A 9,939-nucleotide genomic window follows, 5' to 3' on the forward strand; every position below is an offset into this window, starting at 1 on the left:
TTACTTTTATATGGGGGAATTAACTATTATTTGGTTATCTGGGAGAATTAACTATTATTTGATTATCTCTGTTGACCTTTCAGATCCAATATATGAATTTTAATCGAAAAGTGAATTTTCCACAATGCTCTAGCGAAAATGGAATAGCTACATTTTTAGTGAAAAAATTTATTATAACCATAAAAGCGGTTTTTCAAAATATTTGTTGAATTTTTAACAAACAAAAAATGAACTATAATAATAATAATAATAATAATAATAATAATAATAATAATAAGGTATAATTAGCTCTAAGAAAGGATGGTAGCTCTAAGAAAGCATCATCGCAGGAGGTTTCAACCATCGTATTAAATTATTTGAATTAACTTATGACATTCTAATCTCATCAGTCACTTGACTTAGTCCGTGACTATGATGTATAACTGGGTTTACCCGAGAAAAAGTTTAATAAAAACACTGAAATAATTAGGAAGATTAATTTTTGACAAAATGGGTAAATTTGCAACCAAAGAGGTAATTTTTTAACTAAAGAGGTTGAATGAATATAGTATTTTTGATTCTACATGCGTTGATTTTTTTATCGCTTTATTTGATTCGAACTATCCGCCGACTAATGATAAAAAATCGAAATTCGATTCGTGCCATATTCGGATCGAATTTTTCGATTCAACTCCGGGGTAGACTGTATTAATACTTTTATGGTCAAACACGGTGGCGAGTATATACCACATAGACCGTGTGAATTTTTAAATTTATATTTTAAGATGAGAGACTTCCTAGACATTTGGAAAAAGCGATTATCATCCGAATATATAAAACAAAGGAAGATGAAACAACTGCGATAATTACATAGGGATTAGCTAATTAAGTACCGTAAGTAAAATATATTCAAAAATGCTTATTCGCAGGGTAATGAAAATAACAGAAGTAAAGATTTGAGAAGTTCAAAGTCATGTACGGTTTTAGAATGGCCATTTTCGACGAAGAAGGTGTGGATCGTCCATCGAAGACTTTCAAAGAATGTTGAATTAACTGAATGCAAGAATGAAGAGCATAGGCCTCAAAATTAATGCAAATAAAACATGAGGTCAGACAACTTAGCGGCGCCACTAAAGAAAAACAAAATATCATATAATGCATATTTTTTTGCTACTTTTTGCTATTTTTTACCAGAAAAAAATTTTTTTTGCTCTATTAGTTTTTGAGAAAACAGGGTGGCGCTAGCTTGCCGGCAACTCAGAGGCGCCCTCTAAGAAAATCATTCAAAAATCAATAAATTACTAGGTTATATTTTTTTCGCTATTTTTGGCTTTACAATGAGCTATGGATCGCTTTTGTAAAGTAAACCCTTATTTAAAGAAAACTACCCCCTGCAATGAAAAAAAGTATTTAAAAAAGTATTAAAAATTACTAGGCTAGATTTTTTTGCTATTCTTTTGCTTTGCAATGAGCTATGAATCGCTTTTGTAAAGCCAACCCTTATTTTAAAAAGCAACCCCCTTTGCTGCTCAAGCGTATTTAAAAAAATGAAAAAATCAAGATGAAAACACTTGTAAACCATAAACACGATATTTTTAAAGCATAATTAAGGAGCAAAGTTATTGTTCGCCCCGAATCATTACAAAAACAACCCCCGTATTTGCATCCGAATACAAACCTGAAGACTAAAGTCAAAAATTGTATAAATGAATTGTTGGGTCTTTTGTACTCCTGATTGTTGTGCTCTCTTATTATTCTCCAATTTCATATCAATCGCTTTTGCAAAATTCACCCTTATATAAAAAAACAATATCCTGCAATGAAAACACATATTAAAAAAAGTCGATATCGTCATATTTCGAACTGACTTATAAAATAGTAAAATGGCATTTTTAAGCGTAATTATTTCTCACTCATATTCGTTTAAAAAAAATCGCCGCAATTTACATCATTTTCTAGTCTATCTGTGTATAGTCAAAAAATATGATTGACTTTTTCTAAGCATCTTTTAATGCCTTTAATTAACTACCAAAACGACAATTAGATCTATCAGATTTTGGGCTTCTTTTGGGCTCGATATTGGCAATTTTAAAGAGCTCAAAAATTAGAGACTCCATTGATACTGTAAAATTACCAAAAAGAATGATTTTTTACAATTTAATATCTATGAGGTAAAGTGGGGTTGATTTTAGAGCTTAAGGGTTGAAGCCAAAAAATCGGAAAAGGTATTTTTGAGAAACCCAAAAATAGAAGACTCTATTGACACTGGAAAATTTCAAATAGATTATTTTTTGACAAAATTATATCTACTTGGTGGAAAGGGGGTGATTTTAGACGTTAAGGGTTGAAACCAAAAAATCGGAAAGGGTATTTTTGATAAGTCCAAAAATCAAAGACTCAATTTCCTCTGGGAAATTCTCAAAAAGTTAATTTTTTTATAATTGTCTCATCTACGCGGTAGAGCGGGGTCGCTTTCAGACGTTACGGGGTGAAGCCAAAAAATCGAAAAGAGTATTTTTGAAAAGCCCAAAAATCAAAGACTCCATTTACACTGACAAATTTGCAAAAAGATTATTTTTTGACAATGTTATATATACGTGGTAAAGAGGGGTTGATTTTAGACGTTAAGGGTTGAAGCCAAAAATTCGGAAAGGTTATATTTGAGAAGCTCAAAAATCAAAGACTCCATTTACACTGGAAAATTTTCAAAAAGGTTATTTTTTGACAATTTTATATCTACGTGGTGGAGAGGGGTTGATTTTAGATGTTAAAAGTCAGATCACAAAAATCGGAAAGGGTATTTTCGGGGAGCCCTAAGAACGCCAAGGGTTGTGTATAAAAATTGGACATGTTATTTTCGAGGAGTCCAAAATCAAGCGTATGATTTTAGAGAAAAAATTTTTACGTGATTTAAACTCTCGGACTCTGTGATCTAAAAGCATATAATTCAGGTCCTGATATTACAGGAGCGTGGCCTAACATCTGACACTGATAGACCTATGATTTAAAATCAAGGGTTCCGAGATATTAAATAAACCCTCTCAACCACATAGATATAACTTTGTCAAAACATAATCTTTTTGAAAATTTTCCAGTGTCAATGGAGTCTTTCATTTTTGGGCTTCTCAAAAACATCCTTTCTGATTTTTTGGCTTCAACCCTTAACGTCTTAAATCAACCCCTCTCTACCACTTAGATATAACCTGGTCAAAAAATAATCTTTTTGAGAATTTCCCAGTGGCAATGGAGTCTCTGATTTTTAAGCTTCCCAAAGTACCCTTTCGGACTTTTTGACTCCGACCTTAACGTCTGAAATCAACCCCTCTTTACTACGGACATATAACTTGAAAATACCCGTTCCGATTTTTTGGCTTGAGCCCTTAACGTCTAAAATCACCCCATTTCCACCACGTAGATATAACTTTATAAAAAAATATTTTTTTGAGAATTTTCCAGTGTGAATGGAGTCTTTGATTTTTGGACTTCTCAAAAATACCCTTTTCGATTTTTTTGCTTCAAACCTTAACGTTTAAAATCAATCCCTCTCTACCACGTAGATATAGCATGGTCAAAAAATATGTTTTTGAGATTTTTCCAGTGTCAATGGAGTCTCTGCTTTTTGGGCTTCTTAAAAATACCGTTTCCGACTTTATGGCTCCAACCCTTAACATCTAAAATCAACCCCTCTCTACCACGCAGAAATAACTTTGTCAAAAAATAATTTTTTGAGAATTTTCCAGTGTCAATCGAGTCTTTGATTTTTGGGTTTCTTGAAAATACCCTTTCCGACTTTTTGGCTTCATCCCTTAACGTCTAAAATCACCCCCTTTCCATCACGTAGATATAACTCTGTCAAAAAATAATTTTTTGAGAATTTTCTAGTGTCAATGGAGTCTTTGATTTTTGGGCTTCTCAAAAATACCCTTTCCGATTTTTTGGCTTCAAGCCATAACGTCTAAAATCAACCCCTCTCCACCACGGAGATATAACTGTGTCAAAAAAAATCATTTTGAGAATTTTCCAGTACCATAGAGTTTTTTATTTTTGGGTTTCTCAAAAATACCCTTTCCGATTTTTTGGCTCCAAACCTTAACGTCTAAAATCAACCCCACTTTACCTCATAGATATTCAGTTGTAAAAAATAATTCTTTTTGGGAATTTTCAAGTATCAATGTAGTCTCTAATTTTTGAACTCTTTAAAATTGCCAATATCGAGCCCAAAATAAACCCAAAATCTGATAGATCTAATTGTCGTGCTGGTAGTTAATTAAAGGCATTAAAAGATGCTTAAAAAAAGTCAATTATATTTTTTGACTATATACACATACACTGGAAAATGATATATATTGCGGCGGTTATTTTTGAAACGAATATGGGGGAAAAATAATTACGCTTAAAAGTACCATGTTACTATTTTATAAGTAAGTTCCAACTATGTCGATATCGACATTTTTCAATACGTGTTTTCATTGCAGGATATTGTTTTTTTAGATAAGGGTGAATTTTGCAAAAACGATTGATATGACATTGGAGAATAATGAGAGAGCACAAAAATCAGGAGGACAAAAGACCCAACAATTAATTTATACAATTTTTGACTTCAGTCTACAGGTTTGTATTCGGATGCAAATACGGTGGTTGTTTTTGTAACGATTAGAGGCGTACAATAATTACAGGGGGTAGTTTTTTTGAATAAGAGTTGACTTTACAAAAGCCATTCATAGCTTATTGTAAAGCAAAAAAATAGCAAAAAATCTAGCCTATTCATTTTTTAATACTTTTTTTTTATTGCAGTGGCTAGTTTTTTTTAATGAGGATGGACTTTACAAAAGCGATCCATAGCTCATTGTAAAGCAAAAAAATAGCAAAAAAATATAACCTAGTCACATTTTTAATACTTTTTTTCATTACAGGGGGTAGTTTTTTAAAATCAGGGCTGACTTTAAAAAAGCGATCTATAGCTCATTGTAAAGCAAAAAATAGCAAAATAATCTAGCCTAGTTATATTTTTAACACTTTTTTTAAATACTTTTTTCATTACGGCGGGTAGTTTTTTTGAATAAGTTTTGACTTTACAAAAGCCATTCATAGCTCACTGTAAAGCAAAAAAATAGCGAAAAAATCTAGCCAAGTCATTTTTTAAATATTTTTTTTCACTGCAGGGGGTAGTTTTTTAAAATAAGGGTTGACTTTACAAAAGCGATACATAGCTCATTGTGAAGCAAAAAAATAGCAAAAAAATATAACCTAGTCATATTTTTAATACTGTTTTTTAATACTTTTTTTATTACAGGGGGTAGTTTTTTGAATAAGGGTTGACTTTAATAAAGCCATTCATAGCTCATTGTAAAGCAAAAAAATAGCAGAAAAATCTAGCCTAGTCATTTTTTAAATACTTTTTTTAATACTTTTTTTTCATTGCAGGGGATACCTTTTTTAAAATAAGGACTGACTTTACAAAAGCGATACATAGCTCATTGTAAAGCAAAAAAATATCAAAACAATGTAACCTAGTCATTTTGTTTAATTTATTGATTTTTGAATGATTTTCGTAGAGGGTGCCGCTGAGTTGCCAGCAACCTAGCGCCGCCCTGTTTTCTCGAAAACTAATAGAGCAAAAAAATTTATTTTCTGGTAAAAAATAGCAAAAAAATATGCATTATATGACATTTTGTTTTTCTTTAGTGGCGCCGCTGAGTTGTCTCCCCTCGAGACATGGACCTAAAAAGAAAAAGATAAGAGTAAAGTTAATGCAATTGGCATGAGATTCTTGCGCACGATATGCGGGAAAACTCAGATGGATAAAGTGAGTAACGAAATAATTCTCAAAGAATGTGGTGCATAAGAGACGATAGTAAATACATGGGAAAGAAAGCGATTAAGATGGTTCGGGCATGTTGAGAGAATGCCAAATGAACGAATAACGAAAAAAGTGTATGAAGGTAAAGTAAATGGCAGTGTGCCCAGAGGTAGACCGCGAAAAGAATGGTTAGAATGTGTGTATAAGGCCCTAGTTAGAAGAGACAAAAAAGCCACAGTAACATGAGAGCCTGCATGAAAAAGTGCATGGCCTACCCCCAAAGGTAAATGGCATAATGGTGTAAACATAATAATAATAATAATAATAATAATAATAATAATAATAATAATTGCTCAGTTGGTTAGACACTTGGACTTCACCTCAGAGGTCGGGGGTTCGATCCCTGAGCCGGTACCTCTGGAAATTTTTCAATGTACCTTTACCGAAGTTCTGGTGGTTCGGAACCCACCTCAAGCTGTAGGTCCCCCCATCGTGTACTTGACTGCTACGCAGTCCGTCAATGATGGGGTAAAAACCAGGCTTTGTGTAATATGTCTGGGCAGACTGCTCTCATCAGATCACTTGATTGCATTATAAAAATGCGTCCGTGACTGATGATATATAGCGGGAGAGCCCCGTGCAAAATGATCAAATAAAAATCCAACTCTAACCAAAAATGCCTTCGTCATATTGGGCAGTATAAGCCTGTGACAACATTTCGCCACAGAAATGTTTTAATAATAATTCAACTGTCCGTATAATGTAAAAAATTCGGCATTTGATCCGTGCTACGTGCGGATTGGTTTTTTCGATTCGATCGGCCCGTTGATCGAATGACGACAAACCGACATTTAATACTACCTTCGAATCGGTTCTTCGATTTACCCGTGCAAATGAGAATCCCATATTTGATTTGCCTTAAATTAAATCAGTGATTTAATATTAGTTTTTATGTGATTTAAATTTAACACAAATGATTGAAATTTTAAGGGCTTTGATTATTCGAATTCATTAAGTTTCAATGTTCAGGAATAGAATTTTCTTAAAATTTTTAATGTTTCCTTTTCAAAATTATTAATCAGTTTGAAACTTTGTTTATTATAATTCCATTCATTCATCCATTTTGTAACAATTCGCCTAATTAGCTTGAAGTTCAAATTATAATTTCGTTCTGTAATAACAGTTTTAAATACTAGAATTTCCGAAGCTTCAACTTTGAAAGATTTAATTTAGTTTTCAATATTAAATTGTCTAATATTGATTGCTTTGAATTTATAATTGTTCAAATTCAAAAGTTTGCAATTTTTAATTATTTAATTTTGAACGCTTTTAAGTATAAATAATTTTCAATGATCTTATCTAAAATATTCCATTTTGAAGGTTTTGAAATTGCCCTATTTTATAAATTTTCAATCTTAAATAATTAAATTTCGTGATTGTTCAATTTAAAAGAAAATTGTGTGAAAGGAAAATCTATTTCTTCAGAATCTGTGTTAACTAATTTGCTGGTTTGCATTTTTCCTTTTCAGTTGATTTTCTCAAAGAAAATTTATGATATAGAATTCATTACAGCCAAAAGTAACAGAAAAAAATCCTATAGCAAATTAACAAACTCATAAATTGAAAATTATAACTTAAGGGCATGTTCTACGGTGACTACGTGACGCTGTCCTCGGTTAGGAACATTTTTTGGGGTGTTCACCATGTCCAAAATCAATGGTATATCGTTCTAAAAGTTTGGAGTATAAAAAATGAGACAATATAATTTTGTTTGTATATTTAGTTTGAGTAACATTTAAAAAAAATGTATTCAACTAAAAAATAAACGTGTAAAGTTATTTTCATTTTTTTTGTGCTCATTACGTCCAAACGGATTACTTTATCGATGTTGGAAGCTTCTTTCTTTTCTTCGACAGAAATTGCTAAGAATGCTACAAAAATAATGAAAGGTCACACGTGTCAAGCACGAAAAAGATAAAAATAATTTTGCACATTTATTTTTTACTCTGAAAATTCTTTCAAGATTATTACTGAAACTAAATATAGAAACGCAATTTATTGTCTCATTTCCTGCATTCCAAACTTTGAGAGCGATATGTCATTGCCTACACTGAAAAAAAAATTGTTCTTGAATCAATTAAATGTTAATTGTAATAAATAAATAATACTTTCTACCATATACTTGGAACAAGCGTACATTTTCTTAACCTGAGAAAATGTATTCTTAGATAGAATATCGCATTTTATTATTCGAAAACTTTATTATGTTACTTCATATAGAGATGTATTTAAATGCAGAAGATAGTTCATTTCCAAGAAATCGTTTCTGATACACTTCAAGAATATATTTTCTTAATCTAAGAATATGTAGTATTGGAGACTAGTGCCTCAACTGAACACTATTTCTCAACGAAAAAAATTGTTTTCGAAATTATTGTTATATAATCTTCATTTTTTAAATTATTAAAATACGTAATTCGTACAGACTGTTACTTACACATATAATCGTACGCTTAGAACGCTTTGAAAAATCGCACTGGCCGAGGATTGAACCCTACCTAAAGTACCCTAACTAGTGTGTCCTAACCGCGCACTCTACCGACTTCGCTATCGAAGCAAGTGGATCTTGGGGACAAATTCTCGGGTAAGAAATTCAAGGCAGGGTCGTACCAAGTCCTATAGTGAACCTCAACCAACTTCAAACTAAAAGTTGTTGAACTCAACTTTAATATACCATTTTTTATTTAGAAAAATTTTAGAATTAAATTTTACTTATTTCAATAAAGGCTCGATACTTTTTTTTCTGAATATATTTAAAAATGTTTCCAAATATCTAAAAGTAATGAACAATAAACAAAAATCCTCAATAAATACGCAGTTTTAAATTTATCCAACTCGTTTATTGTATATAATACTCTCTTACTCAATTTTTATTGCAAAATAACATGTTTTAAAAAATAATTTAAAATATGTGAAAAAGGAAGCAAGTTTCACTTATTTAAGAAGGCATTTAATAATTGTTATTTTCAAATAATTGAAACACTTAAAAACGACCCAAAGGTAATAAATGATAAAGAAAAGTTGCAAGTACAAAAATGCTTCAATAACATCAATGACAAAAAATAATTTTCTGCTACACGAAAATTTTCATAAACCGCACAGCTTTTAATTTATCGAATTCTTTTCTCATACGTTTTTTAAAAAGATATAAATATGGAATTGCTTTCCTAAAATAACAATTTAAAATATGCAAAAAATAATTTAACTCCACTTCTTTTACAATTATTTTATTTAGAAAATTTGTAATTGTCAATTCTTTAATTGTTCTTTTATAAAATGAAATTCATTCTTAATAAACGTTTTAAAAATATTATGAAATTCTTTTTTCTTAAATATGTTGCTTTATAAACGCATAATGTTTTTTAAAATTATTAATGAAATGTAATAATTTTATTTTTAAGAATTTTTAAAAGCTTATAACTTTGTTATATGCTGTCATATATTTATTTTTTATTATTTACATAATAAAAAAGAATTATGTAAGTATAGGGGTGATTATCAAAATGTTAACCATTTGCAGCCCAAGACATTTTCTATGATTAATGAATTCTTTGACTGAAAAACTTAATTTTGTTAATTTTATTCAAAAAAACCTAAATCTATACTTAATTATTTAAAACAGCAACATATATGCGCACTATAGTACGCGGAAAGCATTACATTGCCAATCAATAACATAAAAATATAAAACAAGATATTAACTATTTCAAATAGCAAGTAAGAATATAATATTGAAAATTATTTTAAAAATTCCTGCTTAATAAAAGAATTTGTTTTTCATCAACGAAAACTTAATCTAAAGTTAAAAAATCTGTTGCCTGAAACTTACTTAGTTTAAATTAAAATAAAAAATGATCATTTTACATTTTCAAAACTATTTTTTTTTCTTATAACTTTTATGAATTTTTCCATTTTTATGATTTTCAAACTGCTATTATTGAACACGAAAATTTTGTATAAACAAAATACAACTATGTCTTTCGACTCTAATTTAAATTAAATAAGGTTCCCATAACAAAATTTGTAACTTTTTAAAAATCAATTTTAATCTGGCCGATTAAAAAAAATATTTTTTTATTGAATGAAGAATTCCTGTATTT

This window comes from Belonocnema kinseyi, chromosome 1 (assembly GCF_010883055.1).
Source record: "Belonocnema kinseyi isolate 2016_QV_RU_SX_M_011 chromosome 1, B_treatae_v1, whole genome shotgun sequence".
In the NCBI taxonomy this organism is placed as follows: domain Eukaryota; kingdom Metazoa; phylum Arthropoda; class Insecta; order Hymenoptera; family Cynipidae; genus Belonocnema; species Belonocnema kinseyi.